Genomic DNA, 21121 nt, shown 5'->3' with positions numbered 1-21121 from the left:
GTGACTTACTGTAACATGCAGCACTGTAGCTCTGTAAGCTGTCCTTCATCCTTGAAGGACGGGGTGACTTACTGTAACATACAGCACTGTAGCTCAGGACAGGGTGACTTACTGTAACATGCAGCACTGAGCTCAGGACAGGGTGACTTACTGTAACATGCAGCACTGTGCTCAGGACAGGGTGACTTACTGTAACATGCAGCACTGAGCTCAGGACAGGGTGACTTACTGTAACATGCAGCACTGTGCTCAGGACAGGGTGACTTACTGTAACATGCAGCACTGAGCTCAGGACAGGGTGACTTACTGTAACATGCAGCACTGAGCTCAGGACAGGGTGACTTACTGTAACATGCAGCACTGTAGCTCAGGACAGGGTGACTTACTGTAACATGCAGCACTGAGCTCAGGACAGGGTGACTTACTGTAACATGCAGCACTGTAGCACTGGGAGGAGTCAGTGCTGACCATGTAGCATTGCAGGAACTAAAGAGAGGACAGTCACAGAGATTGATGCACACACTGTGACCTGGGAGCCACAGCTGTACAACTATACCTGATGAAAACTGCAGCAGGCTCTTTCTTTTAGACCACCGCCAGCTCTGAATTCATGGCACAGAGACTTATTTGTGTGGAATGCCCAGGCTAGCTTAGGTTAGCTCTTTCAACTTAAGTTAGCCTGTTTCTCTTTATCTACCGTTTTGCCCTGGGGCTTATTGCCTTTCTTACTTCTGTATGCCTTACTTTCACAGCTTCTCTATGTCTGTCTGTCTGTCTTCTGTCTGACTTCTTGCCCCAGATGTGTCTCTCATTCTCTTCTTCTCTCATTCTTCCTTCTTTCTCCTCTGGAGCCTAGATTTATCCTATTTATTCTCTCTGCCTGGCAGCCCCACCTATCCTTTCTCTGCCTGGCTATTGCCCATTTATCTCTTTATTAGACCAATCAGGTGCCTTAGGCAGGCCAGGTGAAACAAATGCAACATAAAAGAATGTAATACACCTTTACACAGTTAAAATAATATCCTGCAGCATAAATATAACAGAACTTTGCATAGTTAACATAATATTATATGACAGAAAGCTCTTGTGTTTCTGGGACTTCCATGTTAAGTTAATCATGCACTTTACACTGAGCCCCACCCCAGCTCCCGTCCCCTCTTCTTTGGTGCTACTAGGGATGAAATCCAGGGCTTTGTGCATGCAAGGCAAGCAAGCACTCTACCATTGCATGTGCATGTGTGTGCGCATGTGGGTGTGCATGTATGCGTGATGCATGAGGTGGTACATGCCTACCATGATGCAAGTATGGAGATCAGAAGACAGCTTCATAAAGTCAGTTCTTTCCTTCCATCTTTACGTAGGTTCCAGGGTTTGAACCCAGGTTGTCAGCTCTGCACAGTAAGGACTTTACTTACTTGGCCACTTTTCCAGCCTGTGGCTAGTGAGATTCTATTTTAACAAGGAGCAAAATCAAGCCCACTGCAGAGAGATTTTTTTTTCAAGAAATGTTGCCAACCAATATACAAAGGAAGAAAGAGCCAGACCTTAAACTTAAGAGCTCATAAAATTGCCGGGCGTTGGTGGCGCACGCCTTTAATCCCAGCACTCGGGAGGCAGAGGCAGGCGGATCTCTGTGAGTTCGAGGCCAGCCTGGTCTACAAAGTGAGTTCCAGGACAGCCTCCAAAGCTACAGAGAAACCCTGTCTCGAAAAAACCAAAAAAAAAAAAAAAAAAGAGCTCATAAAATTATCTTTAAAAGGATCATGGACTTTTATGTGCAAAACAAAACCATAAAACCTCTGGGGAAATGCGGGAGGCCATCCTGGAAAGAAGACCTAGGTAATGAGTGACTAGGTGTGACACAAGAGTGGCCCATACAAGGAGACATTGGTAGGTTGGGCTCACTAGAAGTTTAAAAAAATATATATGTATGCATGACTGATGAAGGAATGAAAAGAAAAAATTATGGGCTGGGGGAAATGATCTGTAAGTCACGTATCTGACAGAGGTATGGTTTCTATAGTATGTAGTTTTCAGATGAGGATCTGAATCAGAGTTTCAAGGTATCTACAGCTGGGCGTGGCTTTGCACTGGTGGGCAGAAACAGGCTGTTCCTTGAAGTTCCTTGTTGACTGACAGCTTAGTAGAAAAGGCTTTAGGTCCAGTGAGGTATCCTGTCTCAAGGTGTTGGGCCTAAAAAAGGCTCGGATGCGAGGCCCAGTGTAACCTCCTGAGCCTGGCTAGAGTTTGGTGACCTGTCTCTGGCCTGTAACCTCCATGTGGGGGTGACTCAGCCAGACCTGCTGGAAGATTGCCCCCTGCCTAGCTACCTGCCAGCTTGGTGGAATATTATTGGCCCTTACTCCTCATGTCACCTTACCCCATCCTAAGATTCCCATCCCCTCCCTCAGCCCTATGTAACTTCTTGCCTGTAGGAATAAATTGAGATCCTTCTTTGATAAGTCTCCCAACTCAGTGTGTATTCCCCCCTCCCCCAGTAACTAGTAGGGGGGAGGGTCTGAGTCCTTGCCACTCACCATCCCAGTCAGTCTTGGGAAGAGACTGGCTGAACCAGCCCTTTCCCCACCTGCTGGAGGACCAGGCATCCAGGGAATGAGGGTGTGAGGGTGTGTGATAAACCCGACTCCCTCCTCTGACCTCCTCATGCATGCTCAAAGGCAGCTCCCTCCAAGACAAAATAATAAATAAATAAATAAAACCCCAGAATTTTCAGAACTGTCCATTTTAAAGGGCTGAAGAGATGGTTTGTCAGATAAGAGCACAGACTGCTTTTCTCGAGGACCTTAGTTCAATTCCCAGTACCACAGCATCAGGCACACACCACCTGTCACTCCAGCTCCAGGGGACCTGGTGTCCTCCTCTGGCCACTGTGAGCACCGCATTCATGTGAGCACACTTCCATCCCTTGTGTACAGATACACATAATATTAAAAGCAAGCAAGCAAGCAGACAACAACAATAAAACAACCAGCTGAGCTTTTAAAACCAAAGAGTATAATAGAAAATGCATAAAAGACTTTTGCAAGTACTTCCCCCAAAGGGTGCACACAAGCTTGAAGAGGGTGTTCAAGGTCACCAGCTGCTAGAGAAGAGGAGTGAAGACTACAGTTTCAATGCTGTGTGTGGCTGAGGATGGCCGGCACATTAGGGACAACACTAAATGGAATTGAGGATGTGGAGCAAAGGGCTGCAGTATTGCTAATGAGACTGTACGATGAAAACACAGCAACACAGAATGCAAAAACAATTCGGCAGTTTCCTTTAAAACTAAAAACACGACCCCAAAATTGTAATCTTAGGCATATAGCTTAGAAACATTATAATTTCTTTCCTTACAAAAACATATCAACAGAAGTTCGTAGAAGCTTTATCTGTAACAGACCAAAACTGGAAACCCCTCCAAGGTACACCATAGAGTACTACTCAAATAGCCCCCCAAAACCCCAAACAACAAGACAACAACAAAACCCCAACCCTAGTCAATAATTAGGGTGAGTCTTAGAAAAGGTATGCTGTGAGGAAAAAAAGGTCAACTTCAAAAGTGTGCGTGCTGCGTGAGTCTATTTATGTGACTTTTGTAATTACAGGGATGGAGGGAAAATTATCGGTTGCCAGAGTTTAGGGATGGAGGTAGGGTAGGTGTGGCTACAAAGAGTGACACAGGAGAGCTTTGTGGCTTGTAGTCAAGTATACTGACTGAAGTTACATGAAACTACACGTGTTACAAAATTGCATACAGCCATATGAGTGAGCAAGCCTGCACAAACACACACACACACAGTTGCACACAAGTGGGTGTAAAAGTAGAGAAATTTGAATCATATCTCTCCCCCTCCCACTTTATTTTTGAAGGTAACATCTCACTATGTAGCCTTGGCTGACCTCAAACTCATAGAGATATATCTATGGCTTCATCCAGAGTGCAGGGACTAACGGTATGCCGTCACACCGGGCTCGACATTTTCTTCTAAAAGAGTTTTATTTAGAATGTGGAGAAATGGCTCAGTGGTTAAGAGCAGTCACTGCTCTTCTACAGGACAAATTCCGGCTCAGCATCACCCGTAGCTCCAGATCTGGGGGATCTGATGCTTTCTTTTGGCCTCCAAGACCACCTGTATAAATGTGGCACACACATATATGCACATACAGACAGGTACATTTTAGCACTCAGGAGGCAGAGGCAGACAGATCTCTGAGAGTTTGAGACCAGCCTGATCTGCTACACAAGGAAACCCTGTCTCAACCCCCCACCCCATTTTTTAAAGGTGTATTTATTTGTTTATTTTCTATCTCTCTGTCTCTGTCTGTCTGTCTGTCTGTCTGTGTGTGTACGCTTGTCTGTGAATGCAGGAGTGTGGGTGCCTGTGCAGGTCAGAAGAGGGTGCTACGTGCCCTTCCTCACTCTCTCTCTAGTCTTGTGAAGCAAGGTATCTTCCTGAACCTGGGTGTTCTTTTGCAGTGATGAAACTCCATGACTCAAAGCAACTTATGAAAGGAGTCTATTTTGGTTTATGGTTCTACGGGGATAAGTCCATCATGGTGAGGAGGTGTGGCGGCAAGTGGCAGGCAGGGCGACAGGAGCAGGAAGCCGAGAGAGCTCATCACAACCAGAGCCATGAAACAGAGCGTGAACGAAATGAAAGTGAGGGGAGGCTTTTAACTCACAAAACCCACCCTGATGATATTCTTACCCAGCAAGGCTGCATCTCCCCCAAACCTCTCCAAACAGTGCCACCAAGTGTTGATTCCTTGCTCAGCCTAGACACAGGGGTGTTGGGGGGTGGGGAGGTGCCTCAGTCCTGCCTCAAGAGAGGAGATGATGGGACAGATTTAGTAGACTTCCCAGGGGAGGCCTTACCCTCTCTGAGAAGCAGATGGGAGGAGGGGTGGGAGGGAAGTGGGGGAACAGGAGGAGAGGAGGGAGGGGTAACTGGGATTGGAATGTAAAAAATAAATTAATAAAAAATGTAAAAGAAAAGAGTGGAGAACTCAAGAAAAGAGGAACCCAACAATGGAGAACGCATGCAGTTGCTTCTCCTTGCTCTTGCTGTGGATGAGATGAGACTAGCCGCTCAAGCTCCTGACAGCTTCGTTTCCCTGCTGTGATGAGATGAGACTAGCCGCTCAAGCTCCCGACAGCTTCGTTTCCCTGCTGTGATGAGATGAGACTAGCCGCTCAAGCTCCCGACAGCTTCGTTTCCCTGCTGTGATGAGATGAGACTAGCCACTCAAGCTCCCGACAGCTTCGTTTCCCTGCTGTGATGAGATGAGACTAGCGCTCAAGCTCCTGACAGCTTCGTTTCCCTGCTGTGATGAGATGAGACTAGCGCTCAAGCTCCTGACAGCTTCGTTTCCCTGCTGTGATGGATTGTAACCTGGGACGCTAAGGTAAAACAGTCCCAATGCTTCCCTCACTAAGACACCTGGCTTCTTCCACGTGTGCTGAGATACCGAGTTCTGAGCCTCTCAATTGCCCAAAGTGCCCTTAAGCACTGCGACGCTGGTTTTGTTATTGCAGTTGCATTTTGCAGGGTGCTAACACTGGGGGAAGCTGTGCAAGAGAGAATGGGAACTTCTATGCATTTCTTTTTACCTTCCCACAAACCTTTAGTTATTTAAAAACAATTTTAAAAACCCATGAGAGCCGGGCGTTAGTGGCACATGCCTTTAATCCTAGCACTCAGGAGGCAGAGGCAGACTAATCTCTGTGAGTTTGAGGCCAGCCTGGTCTACAGAGAGAGAGAGAGTTCCAGGATGGCCTCCAAAACAACACAGAGAAACCCTGTCTAAAAAAAAAAAACAAAAACAAAAACAAAAAAACCCCAAAAACCCCAAAACACCCCCCCTCCAAACAAAAACAAAAAACAAAAAAATCCCATGAATTCATTTAAAGAAATTTGTGAGCAATAACAGGCAGAGATGAACAAATATCGTGAGGGCCGTATTACAGTAACGTCACCATATGGAAAGAAAGGGCACAGGGCCTGGGGTCCTGGCTTCAAACCCAGTCAGCTGTACGCTGCGGCTTGAGAGAATTTCTTGCTCAGTTTCCTCATCTATGGGCAGGTGCATCCTGAAGCTGACTTACAGATGGAAGAAACATGGACTTTCCCTTGGGTGGAACTGTTTGCATCATTTACAGTTGAGACAAGGCCCTAAATTTGTTTGGTGGTCCTGGTGAGGCAGCCATCTGTCAGTCACCTGAATTGGGACAGAGATGTAAGGTCATCCAGGATGCCAGAGTTGGGCACAGTTGTAATCAGAGGGGCAAGTCTGAGATAACTGAGAATGTGTTATCTCAGTTTCTAAGAACACACACACACACACTCCACACACATTGCTCACATGCATATGCATACACACACAGGCATGAACATAATTGCCTCTGACCTAGCTTATTACCATTCTTATGTTTTAGGAAACAGGTAGTCCTACAAGCTGGTCTGACTTTCTCCTTCATATTTGTTTTTAAATTTGTTTTTATTTTGTGTGTGTGTGTGTTTCATGCATGCATGTCTGTGCATCATGTGTAGGCAGAGGCAGGCAGACCTCTGAGTTCAAAGCCATCCTGGACTACATAGGGAGTTCCAGGCCAACCAGTGCTACATAGTGAGACCCTGTTTCCAAACAAACAAACAAACAAACAAACAAAATAACTCAATACTGTTAAGGAATTGAAATGATCCACAGAGAGAAAATATTATATATATATAACATATATAGTGTATATATAATTTTTATAAAATCATTCAATAATAAAAACATCAAACAATGGGCAAATGAAATATTGGCTCTGGCTCTGAATAGGGGTCTCAGTCCATTTTGTGTCTGTCTTAGTTAGAGTTTATTATTGCTGTGAAGAGACATGACCACTGCAACTTTTCTAAATGAAAACATTTAATTGAGGGGACTCACAGTTTCTGAGGTTCAGTCCATTATCGTCTATTTTTTTTTTTTTTTTTGGTTTTTCGAGACAGGGTTTCTCTGTGGCTTTTGAGGTTGTCCTGGAACTCACTCTGTAGACCAGGCTGGCCTCGAACTCACAGAGATCCACCTGCCTCTGCCTCCCGAGTGCTGGGATTAAAGGCGTGCGCCGCCATTATCGTCATGGTGGGGAGCATGGCAGCATGCAGGCAGATGAGCTGGAGCTGAGAGTCCTATATCTTGACTTAAGAGGCAACAGGAAGTTGACTGAGTGTCACACTGAGAGAAGCTTGAGCAAAAGAGACCTCAAAGCCCACCCTCACAGTGACACACTTCCTCCAACAAGGCCACACCTCCTATCGTGCTACTCCCTTTGGGGGCTATTTTCTTTCAAACCACCACAGTGCTCTTTTGGTAAATTACTCAGAAGTAGGTATGGACTGCAATTTATTGCTCATAATTCTGGAGCCTGGGAGTTCCAAGGTCAGGATGCTGGCATCTTGTAAAGGCTTTCCTGCTATTTTGAAAATGACAAAAAGGCAAAGAAAGGGAGGGACTGGAAGAAGAAAAGAGGGTGGGAGAGAGGGGGAGAACAGGAGGAAGAGGAGAAAAGAGGGAGGGATGTAACAAGTCTTTTTCTGTCTAGCTAGCTGGCTCCCAAACACTGGCATGGAGACTGATTATTAATTATGAAAGCTCAGCCTATAGCTTAGACTTGTTCCTAACTAGCTCTTATAACTTAAATTAACCCATTTATATTAATCTATACTCTGTCACGCGGCTCGTGGCTGTTACTCCTTGCTCTGTGTCTCCCGGCATCTCTGCCTTTCTTCTTCCCAGAGTCCTCTCTGTTCCCAGAAGTTCCACCCATATCTCCTGCATATTTATTGGCCATTCAGCTCTTTATTAAGCTAATCACAGAATATATCTTCACACAGCGTACAAATATCCCACATTTCCCCCTTTTTGTCTAAATAAAAAGGAAAGATTTGAACTCTAACAAAGTAAAACTATACATAATAAGAACAATTACCAGGTAAGAATTACCTGGTCTATCTGTATTTGGAAAATTCAGACAAAATATTGCATTATTTATTCTATCTTGGTTAGTTGAAAGTTTTGTACTTAATTTACTTTCTATCCTAATTTGTATTACCAACCCAAAACTGTATTTTCAGACCACAAAACATTTTCTTAGATAAACAGTTTAAGTTTTTACGGTTCTCAAACTTATACATTTTACACCTCTTTTGTGAGTTTCTTTTCTGAATTACAAGGAAAACTAACTATAACTATCTAGTCTTCAACCCCATCAAAGAAGCGAGAAGGATGTAATGTTACCTGAGTAAACAGGAAGTGCAGAGCAAGCAACTTCAAAAACTAAAAAACAACAGAAACATCTGGCTGCCTGGGCAGTCCCCTCAAGGTTCCTCTGCACCATTGGGGCATCCATCTTTGGCCTGCAGGTCTAGAACATCTGACAGACTTTTCTGTGAAGCAGGAATTTTGAAGGACTTTTTTTGTGTGTCCTGTTTGGACAGCATACTGTCAAAAGTTGGGGCAAGGGCAGTTTCTTGCCCAAATGGCTAGCTTTGCCACATTGAAAGCAAACTCGATATGCTGTGGGCCATTTTTTTTTTCAAACCACCACAGCCACCATGACCAGCTCATCAATTGTTAAGTTTTAAAAGATTTTTTTTCTTTTATTTTATTTATAGGCGTTTGCTGACATGTATATCTGTGTTCCATATGTATGCCTAGTGACCTCAGAGGTCAGAAGAGGGTAGTAGGTCCCCTGGAACTGGAATTACAGGCTGGAATTACACACACTGCTCTGTGGATACTGGAAATCGAACCCGGGTCCTCTGCAAGAACAGTGAATGTTCTGAATTACTGAGTCATCTCTCCAAGTCCTTTTTTTCTTTTCTATTCTTCTTTTCCCTTAAGGAAGGTCTCTCTACATATCCCTGGCTGTCCTGGAACCCATTCTGTATACCAGGCTAGCTTCAAACTCACAGAGATCCACCTGCCTCTGTCTCCCCAGTGCTGGGATTAAAGGTGTGAGCCACCATGCCTGGTCAGCTCCCCACCCCTCTCTGTTTGTTAAAAGCATTTTCTTATCTCTTGCTCAGGTTCATATTATTCATTGCCTGCTTCAGTCCTAGAATCAGTCATTTCTCCAGGAAGTTATGATTCTCTTCCCTGGAGAATCAGGGAACCATCAGGAATTGCCATGACTACTGGAGTGCTTTTTTAAAAAAGCCCTCTCAGTTTACAAATGAAAATAAGATGTTTCACTGACTCCTACATAAGCATATTTCTCTGTGTAACCATCCATACCTGTGTTAGCTGTTGGTCTAAACTCATTAACTCTAGCTCATTCATTCTGTGGTTCATCATAGCCTGTCACCTTGGCAACTGTGAACTTCTCCTCCAACTGTGAGAAATCTCTCTCCCACACATGCCACACATTTACTTAATTATTCCAGTCCATCATACACGTGTAGCTGAGTCTGTACCCACATAGCAAACAACTCCACCGCCTCCAATGGGCTGGATGTCATCTCGCCTCCTCCTCCTACTCATTCAATGATAATTTTCCTTAGGTCAGCACCCCGCCCTCACCCCAGTCTCCTTCAGTGAAGTGGTTGCGCACGTAGATAAAAATTCTCTTGTTGCTATTTGAGTCCTGTATAGGATCTCCCAACCACTAGAAGACTCTTGAAATTTTTGTATGTGATTAAGGTTGACTCTTCTTTGTATAGCTTTGAGAGTTTTAACAAGTGCAATAATGAATGTTACTCACCATCACAATATCACACAGAATACTTTGCTGCCCCATAAACCTCCCATGCTTCATCCTCCCCTTGAATTCCTGGCATCTATTAGCCATCCTATTGTCTCTGTAGTTTTGTGTTCATTTTTTTCATATTGGCTTCTAATACTTGACAATGAGACTTTTAATCTCTCCCTTTTCTTATTATGGTTAAATACTTATTTTTTTCCATTGCTAAATCATATTCTACAGTTTTGTTCTGCCCTCCTTGTTCTTAGACTCAACGATTAAGCATTCAAATATATGAGCCTATAGGGGCCATTCTTAGTCAAACCACCACACCCCCTGATTATTATTATTCCTTTTCTTCCAACTCCGCACTCATTCTCTGCTCCCTCGGACCTACATTCTTTTCTTTTTATTTATGTACAGCTGTGTCTGAGTATGCGCTTGTGCACGTGCATATAGTACCTACAGATACCAGGAGAGGGCATCAGATGCCCTAGATCTAGAGTTACGTACAGCTGTGACTCATCTGACTTGGAAGCTGAGAACCCAGCTCTGGTTGTCTGCAAAAACAGTTCGTGCTTCTGACTGTGGAGCCAGCTCTCCAACCCCAGCACACGCTCCTCTGTTTACTTGTTTGCTGATGGCCATGACGTCATGTCCACTCTCCTGCTTGACGTCAGTCACGTAGTCTGGATTCACCTACATTCTCCACCTTTTCCACCCATTACCACAGATGCTTCCTAAGAAAAGTCTCCCCTGCTCTTTGAAGTTGGTTACTTCAGACATATTAGGAGGTTTCGTGTTTCTGGATCCTTGCACGAGCTGTTTCTCTGCTAGAACACAGCACTCCTCTCACTAACTACCTAGGAAGTTAAAATCCATCACCTGGAAGTGCAAAGCCGTCTGTAGAGTTTTGTTTACTTCGGTCTACACTCTTGCTACTCAAAGTGTGGCCCAGCGTCTGGAAGCTGGTAGGAATGCAGTATTTGCATTTTGTTAATTAATCAATTAATTAGAAATAGGGTCTTGAGTAGTCCAGGCTGGCCTTTAACTCACTGTGTAGCTGAGCCTGACTTTGAACCCTTGACCCTCTAGCCTGTACCGCCTGGGTTCTGGGATTATGGGGGTGTGTTGCTGGACTCCATTCCTTCATTTTCAAAGGTTCCCTGGGAGATTCCATGCCAAGTTTGAAGCGTCTTTCAACTGTGATATGAACAGATTGTGGTTCCAGTCTCTGTGCTCTGGACTGTCCCTGAGGTCAGGACGTGGTACATACTTAAGGCTGTGTCAACCTGGACAGAGTTCAGGCGCTCATTTCACCCCAGAGTAAGTTGGCCCTGGGGCTAGGGGCAAGAGCAGGGAGAAAAGTCACAGAAGGAACAGCCCTCCCTCCTTTTCCTTTACACCCCCACCCGCCCCACCCTGACTTTGTTTGGCTTTTGCTTTCTTTCATTCATTCTGTGTGTTGGTTTTTGTTGCTGTTTTGAGACAGGGTTTCTCTGTGTAGCTTTGGGCGAGGCTGGCTTTGGGCTCAGAGTTTCATCACAGCCCAGCTTGAGACAGGGTCTCATTATGTGGAAAAGGCTGGCCTTGGACTCACAGAGAGTCACTTGTTTCTGCTTCTCAAATTCAAATTCTAGGATTAACAGTGTGTGTCATCATACCTGGTGGTTTTTTTTTTTTTTTAAAGACAGTCGCTTGTTAGTCCAGGCTGGCCTTGAACTCTGTACCCACTACCTCATCTTTCTGAGTACTCAAATTACAGACACACATCACTCTGTCTGGCTCAGGGAGGTTCTTCACAAATCTTACATTTACTTTAACCTTATCGAAATCATGTGTCTCGTCTGCTGTGCGGCCTGTGTCCGAGAACGTGTGGAGGGTGTCGGGGATTGACAACACAGAGACTTGTTCAATGATGTAAAGAAAACTTTAAGCAGGCCCCAAAAAAAGGTTCAAGAAAACTTCCTAAGAAAGGCTCCCACCAGAGAAGCTTCTGCTCTCTCCTCTCCCCTGGCTGGTTCTGCTCTGACCCCAAAAACTGATCTGGGCGTGGCAGAAGAGGCGGTTAGTCTTTCGACAAGGTCGAGGTCAGGGTGGTTTCTGTGGGCAGGCCTTTTCCAGGAACTTATTGCCCCCGGGCATTGTATTGTTTTTACTAAACATGTTTTTAGTAAACATTGTCTTACAGCTGCCTACTCCCAGGCAGAAGGGGAAGTGGGTCTCTGCTCAAGGTCTGGTGTTCCCACAATCATGTTTTTTAAAACATTTTTCAAAATTCATTTTTATTTATTTTACTGTGCGTGTGAGCCTCAGTGTGTGTGGAGGCTGGAGGACAACTTGAGGGTCTCTCTTTCCACCATGTGAACCTCCGTGATCAAACCTCCAACACTGAGCTTGTTGATCAGTGGACAAGTGCCTCTTCCGGCCGAGCCCTCACGGCCCTAGACATAGAGCACATCTCTGCTTCACTCAGGGTAAACCCTGATAAGAATCCAGAGAAAACATTACATTGTTTTTGTTGTTGTTGCTTTGTTTCTCAAGACAGGGTTTCTCCATGTAGCCCTGGCTATCCTGGAACTCATTCTGCGGATCAGGCTGGCCTCCCAAGAGCTGTGATTAAAGGTATGTGCCATCACCACCTGTGAGAAAAAAATAAAGTGTATGTACAAAAATGTTTATAATTAGTTGGGTGGTGGTGCACACCTTTAATCCCAGCACTCAGGAGGCAGGGGCAGGTGGATTTCTGTGAGTTCCAGGACAGCCAGAGCTACATGGTGAAACCCTGTCTCAAAAAGAAAAAAAAAAAGCTGAAACAAAATAAAACAAAACCTCAACCAACAAACCAAGCAAACAAAATCCCCCAAAACAAAAACGCAAAATGTTTATAGTTGTAAAGAATTGGTGGGGAACCCTGTTGATTGGCAGCTTTGTGGAGCCATTAAGATAGGTTTGTGTTGACTGGAGAAGAGCTCCCTTCTCCTGTAGAGGACGCACCCCAGCTCCCAGCACAGTCAGGTGGCTTACAACTCCAGGGGATCTGAGGCCCCTGGGCTCCTCAGTCGGACGCTGATGCCACTTGGAGACCACCTTGGGCTTCATAGCGAGTTCCAGGCTAGTCTGATACACAGAATGAAATCCTGCTTCCAACAAAACAAAACCCAATAAAACCACAAAGTAACAATAGGAATAAGGACATACATTTTTGAATTAAAAAATTATAAATTATGCCATAAATTTAGAAAATGTATAGAATAGTATGGAACAGTTTGCAGGGACTATTAAACTACTGACAGGCCTATTCCTTGGGGCTATTGACAGAGGCCTCTATTTTAGAACGTCTAGTATACCACTAAACAGTAAAATATGGCTTAAGTTGCTGTAAAGTCAGTTCATAATGAAAACTTTTATTTTTTGGTCAAAATTACCTTTTTATTGGTGATTAGCCTTTTTTTTTACTTTTTTTCTTTTTTTTTCTTTTTTTTTTTTTTTTTTTTTTGAGACAGAGTTTCTCTGTATTGTTTTGGAGCCTGTCCTGGAACTTACTCTGTGGACCTTGAACTCACAGAGATCCACCTGACTCTGTTTCCCAAGTGCCGGGATTAAAGGTATGAGCCATCAATGCCCGGCTGGTGATTACCCTTTTAGATGTGTTTTTGAAAAATTAAAGTTCCTTATTGGTCCTGTTTCCATGAATGGTTGATACCAAGGGAAAAGTGAGGGGCAGCTCAGGGAGGGCCATTTCCACTTCCGTTTACAGGCAGAGCTAACACAGAGAGAGAGAGAGAGAGAGAGAGAGAGAGAGAGAGAGAGAGAGAGAGAGAGAGAGAGAGAGAGAGAGAGAGAATTGCAGCTAGTAGTTGTCAGCATGGAAGAGGAGGGACACAGGGAGTGGGGGTGCCATTAAAAACACACACAGCCAGTTATGGTGGTGCATGCCTTTAATGGCAGCACTTCAGAGGCAAGAGCAGGTGCTACAAAGTGAGACCCTGCCCTAAAAAACCAAAACAAAATTATACAACCCCAAACGCAAACTGGACATGTTGTGTGACACTGTCGCAGGGAACAATAAACAAACATCTCTTTACCGCAGGTAGAGAACAAGACCGAGTATGGGTACCACGAGAAAGTCCAACTTGGTGAACCAGTGAGTCTCATTGGGGTCATGTGGCAGGAATATGGGTGAGGGGTTACTTACGAGAGCAAAAATAACTCGAAGACAGCTGTATCACCAAAGCCCACCCCCAGATGGGTGGCAGTTCATAGGCGTTGGAAGCCTGGGGCACATTGTAAGGCCTTGCAGTGTCCTTTGCAGGTGGCTCAACCGGTTTGAGTGTCCTTCCGGCAGCTCAGCCAGTCTCCACGTCTTCCAGGCTGTTTGTCCTTCAGGCATCTCAGGCTAAGACTGGCTCTTGGCAGTCTTCATTGCTTGCATAGACTTGGGGACAGGGAGAAGTAGGGACAGAGGAGGGGGGAGGGCGACCATTTTGTTTATGGATCTATTAAAGCTTGCCTGAAGAACAGAGTACAAAGCTAGCCACAACCATAGAGGCCAGGCAGTGGTGGCACACATCTTTAATCCCCACACTCAGGAGACAGAGGCAGATGGATCTCTGTGAGTTCCTGGGTTATAAGAGCGTGAATCTGTCTAAAAGGGAAACAGCTCACATCTTTAATCCCAGCACTAGGCAGGTGGAGACAGGAGTGCTTTGGCTGGGCAGAGAGAGGAGTATAAGGTGGGAGAAGACAGGAACTCATTGTAGTCTAGTTAGTCTTAAGAGCAGAGCAGTTTGGAGATGCAATCTGAGGACATATATGCACCTTCCTTAGCAGGCCCAATCAATTTTCCTATGTCAGAAAACAAGGGGCTCCCCCGCCCAGTTGAGTATTAGTTTGCATTCAGGGTTAAATTGTAAAATATATACATACACAAATACAAATATGTCTATAATTTCTCTTCTGTGACTTAAAACAATTCCCAGCCCTTTGAAATGAATTTGAGAAATTTTAACTGATTTTTCTTGTCAAAATGAGAACATATTTTCCTGAAAATCTTTTCCTTAGTATTTTTCAAGTTCTTTCACTTAAATCTAGCATATTCTTTTCAACAGCTACATAGAATTATAGCTCAGTGGTAGGGCACTTGCTTAGCAGTCATGAGACCCTGGGTTCAGTTCCCAGCACTAGGACATGAAAGGAAGGAAGAGAATCAGACAAAGTGACATATGCTTGTAATCCCAACACATGAGGCTGAAGCAGCTTGTGGCAGTTTGAATGTAATTGGCCTTCATAAGCTCATAGGAAGTGGCAGTATTAGGAGGTGTGGCTCTGTTACAGTGGGTATGACCTTGTTGGAGGAAGTGTGCCCTTGTGGGGGTGGGATTTAAGGTTTCCTATGCTCAGGATACTGCCCAGTGCCTCAGTCAACTTCCTGTTGCTTGCAAGATATAGGACATGCTACTCTCCATGATGATAATGGACTAACCCTCTGAACTATAAGTGAGCCACCAAAATGAAATGCTTTCCTTTGTAAGAGTTGCCGTGGTCATGGTGTCTCTTCACAGCAATAGGAACTGTAAGACACAACAGGATCAGGATGGGGGGTGGTGGCCGGGAGGCCAGCAAATGGCTACAGAATGAATTTGAGGCTAGTGTAGCCTACATGAGATGGTCTCAAAATAAGTAAGTAAATAAACACATAAAAATGAGGCAGGAGGAGCTACATCATGATGAATGAAAAAGTTGCTAGTGGTTTCTTTCCTCCTCTTGGAGCTGGAACTAAAGAGAAGAAATGGTGGCTAGGCCTGGTGGTGTCTGCCTGGAATCCCAGCACTCAGGAGACGGAGGCAGGAGGGTGAGGAGTTAAAAACCAGCCTTGGTTACTCAGCAAGTTTGAGGCCTGCCTAGGCTACACAAAATCTTGCCTTAAAAACCAGGTAAGCAAAGCAAAGTACCCAAAGCACTTCACAGGGAGAACAATGGGAATAAAGCAGCCACTTATGCCTGGTGTCCCTCCCCAGGTACAGTATGATGTGTACTGTTTGTGCTCCATGAGGAGCAAGGTTGTTAGCCCCCCCCCCCCATTTCAGACCTAAGCACATTTGTCTCAAAGCGTCCTTCAAGGCCTCTTCTGGAGATAGGTTCCCCTCACTCTGTATCAGGGAGGACGGAACACCCCAAGAACAATAGAAGGCGAATGAGCTCCAACAGCCACAGCAGAAAAGACAGGCTGGAAGCTCAGTCATGGAGAGAGAGCTCAACTGGGAACTCTAGCTCATTGCCTCAGCTTCCCCAGGTGGTTTCTGCTTGTAAATTCCAGATCTGAAGATGTAATCCTTTTGCAGTTGTTTCTTTCGTTTGAAAGCCTCAAACCCAGGGAATGCTGCTCTGCCTGGAACCCCCACTGGCTGCCTAGCAGGGCTTTCTTAGTCTACTTTCATGAGATGCTGGTGAGCTTCAATTTGATGGTGATTTGCTCTGTCATCTGTTCCATGTGTCTACCTCTCATCTATCACTTGCTGCTTATTCTTTTAGTTTACATTTCATATACTTAATACACTCGCTCATTTAAACCCAAAGCATGGCTTTTATAAATCACCCTTTGGCTGGAAGGTGGTGCCACACTCCTTTAATCCCAGCACTCCAGAGGCAGAAACAGACAAATCTCTGAGTTTGAGGCCAGCCTGGTCTACAGAGTGAGTTCCAGGAGAGCTAGGGCGACAAAGAGAAACTTTGCCTAAAAAAACAAAACAAAACCAAAAAACCCAAAACAAAACAAAAAAACACCAAAATTACTCTCTGGATCAAACAGAACAGTCCTAATTTTCAAAAATTAAAAAAAAATTGTGAACTAGTAAGAATATTAAAAGTTTTTGTAATAGGTATATATTTAAATTTTCATGTAATAAAATCTTATCACCTGCCAAATGAAAACCAGATACTATAACAACTAAGCAGATAATACCACACTCAACACACACACACACACACACACTCATATACATTCACACACACATTCATACACACAGACACACATACACTCACCCACACTCCCACAATCATACACAGACGCCTACACTCATCCACACTCATAACCACATACACAGAGACACACACACATACACACACTCATACACTCACACAATCACTCCTGCACACACTCACACACACATTACTGAAAAGTGTTTAAGGGCTGGTGATGGGCTTAAAGGCAGAGTGCTTTCCTGGCATGTGTGAGACCCAGGTTTCAATCTTCCCATCATAAAAACAAAACAAAATGAAATAAATCAAACCAATCCCCAAGGCCCAACACCTGGTTCTACTTTCTTAGGAGAAAGTGATAGAAAAAGACTGATCGCCAATACAAATGTCCCACCAAACTGGCAGATTGCTTAGAGGAAAGAAAAAGACATTAAGAAATCAAACCTATTTTTTATATAAATTTAGTGAAATTTATCACAAATTTAGAATAATAATTGTCTTCCTTTTTAAATTTTTTTTGGTCCAAAAGGGACAGACAGGGCACCATTTCATATTTGTTCAAACAACAAAATCCTTGAAAACTCCGAACATACATGCTCCATCACTTCTGCTGATACCCAAGGCCTGGTGAGTCCTTTAGCTCTCATCACAGACCCTGTGTGAGGGACACAGACCTCGAGTCCCCCAGGCACCACACTCAGGCCGAGCCTTGGTCGGTATGCTTCTTTGCCCGCCCCCCCAACCAGCCTTTATCTATCTACAAACTTTTTGTCTGGACACAGCTCTCCCTTACCGAGAAGACAGGGTGGCAGCTTTGTTTTAGACTGCTACATGGCTATCTCTGCTTCTTATCCCTGGCTGTCTCACTCAAATCATGTGCATATCAGCTTGACCCTGACTTTCTTTCTTTTTTTCTTTTTTTCTTTTTTGGTTTTTCGAGACAGGATTTCTCTGTGGCTTTGGAGGCTGTCCTGGAACTCGCTTGGTAGTCCAGGCTGGTCTCGAACTCACAGAGATCCTCCTGCCTCTGCCTCCCGAGTGCTGGGATTAAAGGCGTGCACCACCAACGTCCGGTTTTGACCCTAACTTTCTATCACAATTTTCTCTCCGAGACTTTGCAAGTTTGCTCTTTTCTGGTAGTAAAAGTTCTGTCTTTATGTCATTTAAAGAATGGCTCGATGTAAACTGAATTTGTATAATCCTATTTACTGCCTTGAAGTTTTGGTCCTAGACCCTTCTAATTTCCAGGTGCAGTTTTGATAGATTTTAGTCTGTGTCTGCTGTACCACTGCAGGAGTTTTAGTTTAACAAAGGTTCTCACTATCCTGCCCAATTAGCCAGGAACTCTCAAACCTCTTGCATCTCCCTTCCCAGATTCCGAGGTTACAGGCAGGCATCACTGTGCTGTCTGTCCTCATCCTCTCCTCCTTTCGTTTTGATGCTTCGTATTTCCCACACCTTTTTTTTCTGGCTGCTTTTATCAGTTTTCTGGAGGACACACACCTCCCCCATTTGTTAGAGAAAATGCGGAGAAAGTTCTAGGGTTCCTGTTTACCTTCAAACGTCTTCTTTTGCCCCATAGCTGCTTGGCAGCATTTCTGGGATGGAATTTTTATTCAAACCTACTTTGTAAACAAAAAGCTTATGTGACTGCTCAAAACCAGGGACTTGTCTAAAGGATGCGGAGGATGCAGGGCTTGCTCTCATGGGCAGAAGGGCAGGGGAGAGATGAAGGGAGATGGGGAATCAATGGTTTTGGGGGAACAGAGGACTAGAGGTATAGCCATTGTTCCATAGGAAATAGATAATGTTGTTTTAAGTGTTTTTTAAAAAGTTCCCAAATTCTTTTAACACTACTCTTCAAATTAGAGCTGAATTCCTCATTTTTGGAATACAGACTTGGTGACTTATTTCTAATGAACAGAATAAAGCAGAAGTAATAATGTGTGACTTTGGGGACTAGGTCATACAAAGGTACCATGGCTTCCCTCTTGGTTGCCTTTAAGAGGTGTACTAGCTAGTTTTATGTCAACTTGACAGAAACTCAAATAAGAAAATACCTCCATAAGATGGGCTGTGGGCAGGTCTGTAGGGGTTTTCTTAATTAGTGACTAATGGGGTAGGGTCCAGCCCATTGGGCTGGTGGTCCTGGGTTCTATAAGAAAGCAGGTTGAGTAAGCCTAGAAAGAAAGCCAGTAAGCAGCACCCCTCCATGTCCTCCTGCCTCCAGGCACCTGCCCTGTTTGAGTTTCTGTTCCAACTTCCTTTGATGATGAACTGTGATGTAGAAGCATAAATTGAATGAACCCTTTCATCTCCAAGTTGCTTTGGTCATGGGGTTTCATCACAACAATAGAAACCCTAACTAAGACAAGTTGGTACCAGGAGTGGGCTATTGCTGTGACAGGCCTGACTTTGTGTTTTGAGGATTGTGAAAGGTCTCTGGAACTTTGGGCTAGAAAAGCCACTGAGTGTTGAGAGCTCAGTGGGGTTTTCTGTAAGAACTTGAAAGATACCACTGTTGAGGGCAATACAGATGATGGAGGTCTGGTTTATGAAGTTCCAGAAGGAAATTTAAAATCAGGACCATTTATTTTGAATTAAGATTCTATGGTTCTAGTCAGTTGGGATTGAAGAATCAGCTGTGATTAACAAGAGATCAGAACCACTAAAGTGAAACCATTGCTTTGCTGGGATACTTGACCCTGGTCATAGTTATCAGTTTCTATCTAGAGATACTAGCCATGTGGGGGTTCCAAAGACTTGCGAGACAGGTGGATAGGAAGTAGGTCAGATTACAATATAATTATGGTATAAAAAAGACAGTTAAAGGAAATTTCACAGAGCTCCAGACAGACACCGTGAAGTTGAGAAATTAGCAGCGATTTAGAAAAGACTAGTATCATTGAGGTGAAATCTTCCGGAAGTTGGGTTCCAGAGGCAATCAAGGTTGTATCTCATGCTGGCATCTGGACTTGCTAATGTGTAATCGTCACCCAGATGGTACTGGTTTTGAAGGCATTAAGGGGTCATGGAGAGCAGTTGATGCTTGTTCCTGTGAGAGGTCAGGGCATGCCATTGGTGAAGGTGCAGCCTTAGTGGCAGTTGAGGGCCCAGGATTGAAGGGGACAGGAAGAGAAGTTGAGGCTTGCCACCATGAGGAGAGCCTAGGTGTGGCCGTTAGTGAAGGTGCAGCCCGGTTGCAGCAGAAGCCCCCAGTATTTTGAAGATGCCAGTACCATGGGACAACCGCTAAGAAGAGCAGCAGCAGGGGAGAGGAATCGACCCAGCTTAGGAGAGGGCAGAGCCAGAGAAGTGACCCTTCAGAGGAGTCCAGAAGGTTGTGCATGAACCCTGGTATTGGACACGGAATCATTCACACTGTTGATTTGGCTTTGATCAATGTGTGGCTGTATGTTGGTGGTTTCTCCTCTTGAAGCAAGAAAGTATTTAACTTCATTTCTGTTTTTATGGGAGCCCACAGAGGAGAGAGACTTCGAACTTTTAAAAGAGATTTTGAGTTTTTAAAGAGACAGGATATTTTTAAAAGACTAAACTCTTTTCTTCTTCTTCTTTTTTTTTTTTTTTGAGATAGGGTTTCACTGTGTAGCTCTGGCTGTCCTATAACTCTCTCTGTAGACCAGGCTGGCCTGGAACTCACAGAGATCCTCTTGCTTTTTGCCTCCTGAGTGCTGAGATTAAACACATGCACCACCACAGCCAAGCTTGTAGGGCATTTTCTTAATTAGTGACTTATGAGGAAGGGCTCAGCCCATTGTGAGTGGTGCCATCCTTGGTCTGGTGATTCTGGGTTCTATAAGAAAGCAAACTGTGCCTGGCGTTGGTGGTGCACGCCTTTAATCCCAGCACTTGGGAGGCAGAGACAGGTGGAGCTCTGTGAGTTCGAGGCCAGTCTGGTCTACAGAGCGAGTTCCAGAGTTCCAGGACAGGTTCAAAGCTACACAGAGAAACCCAGTCTCAGGAAACCAAAAAAGGAAAAAAAAAGAAAGAAAAGAAAAAAGGAAGAAAGGAAGAGAGAAGGAAAGAAAGCAGGCTGAGCAAGCTCTCCGTGGCTTCTGCGTCAGCTCCTGCCTCCAGGTTCCCGCCCTGCTTGAGTTCCTGTCCTGACTTCCTTTGTTGATGAACTGTGATGTGGAAGCGTAAACTGAATAAACCCTTTCCTTCTCAACCTGCTTTGGTCATGATATTTCATCACAGCAGTACTAACCCTAAGACAGGATGTCTGATGGTTTCCATTTTTATTTTCTGGGGATAATTGCTTTAAGGGACAGTGCCATATAGAAGTCTGACCTTTTATTTTCAACTGAAAAACAGACTATTTGTGTGTGTACAAGCCTGGGTATTGGCACTTGAGTGCAGTTGCTGTGGGGCATTGGATCTCCTAGAGCT

This window comes from Mesocricetus auratus, unplaced genomic scaffold, assembly GCF_017639785.1.
Source record: "Mesocricetus auratus isolate SY011 unplaced genomic scaffold, BCM_Maur_2.0 Super-Scaffold_100006, whole genome shotgun sequence".
NCBI lineage: Eukaryota > Metazoa > Chordata > Mammalia > Rodentia > Cricetidae > Mesocricetus > Mesocricetus auratus.
Note: the sequence above shows the minus strand (reverse complement) of the source record.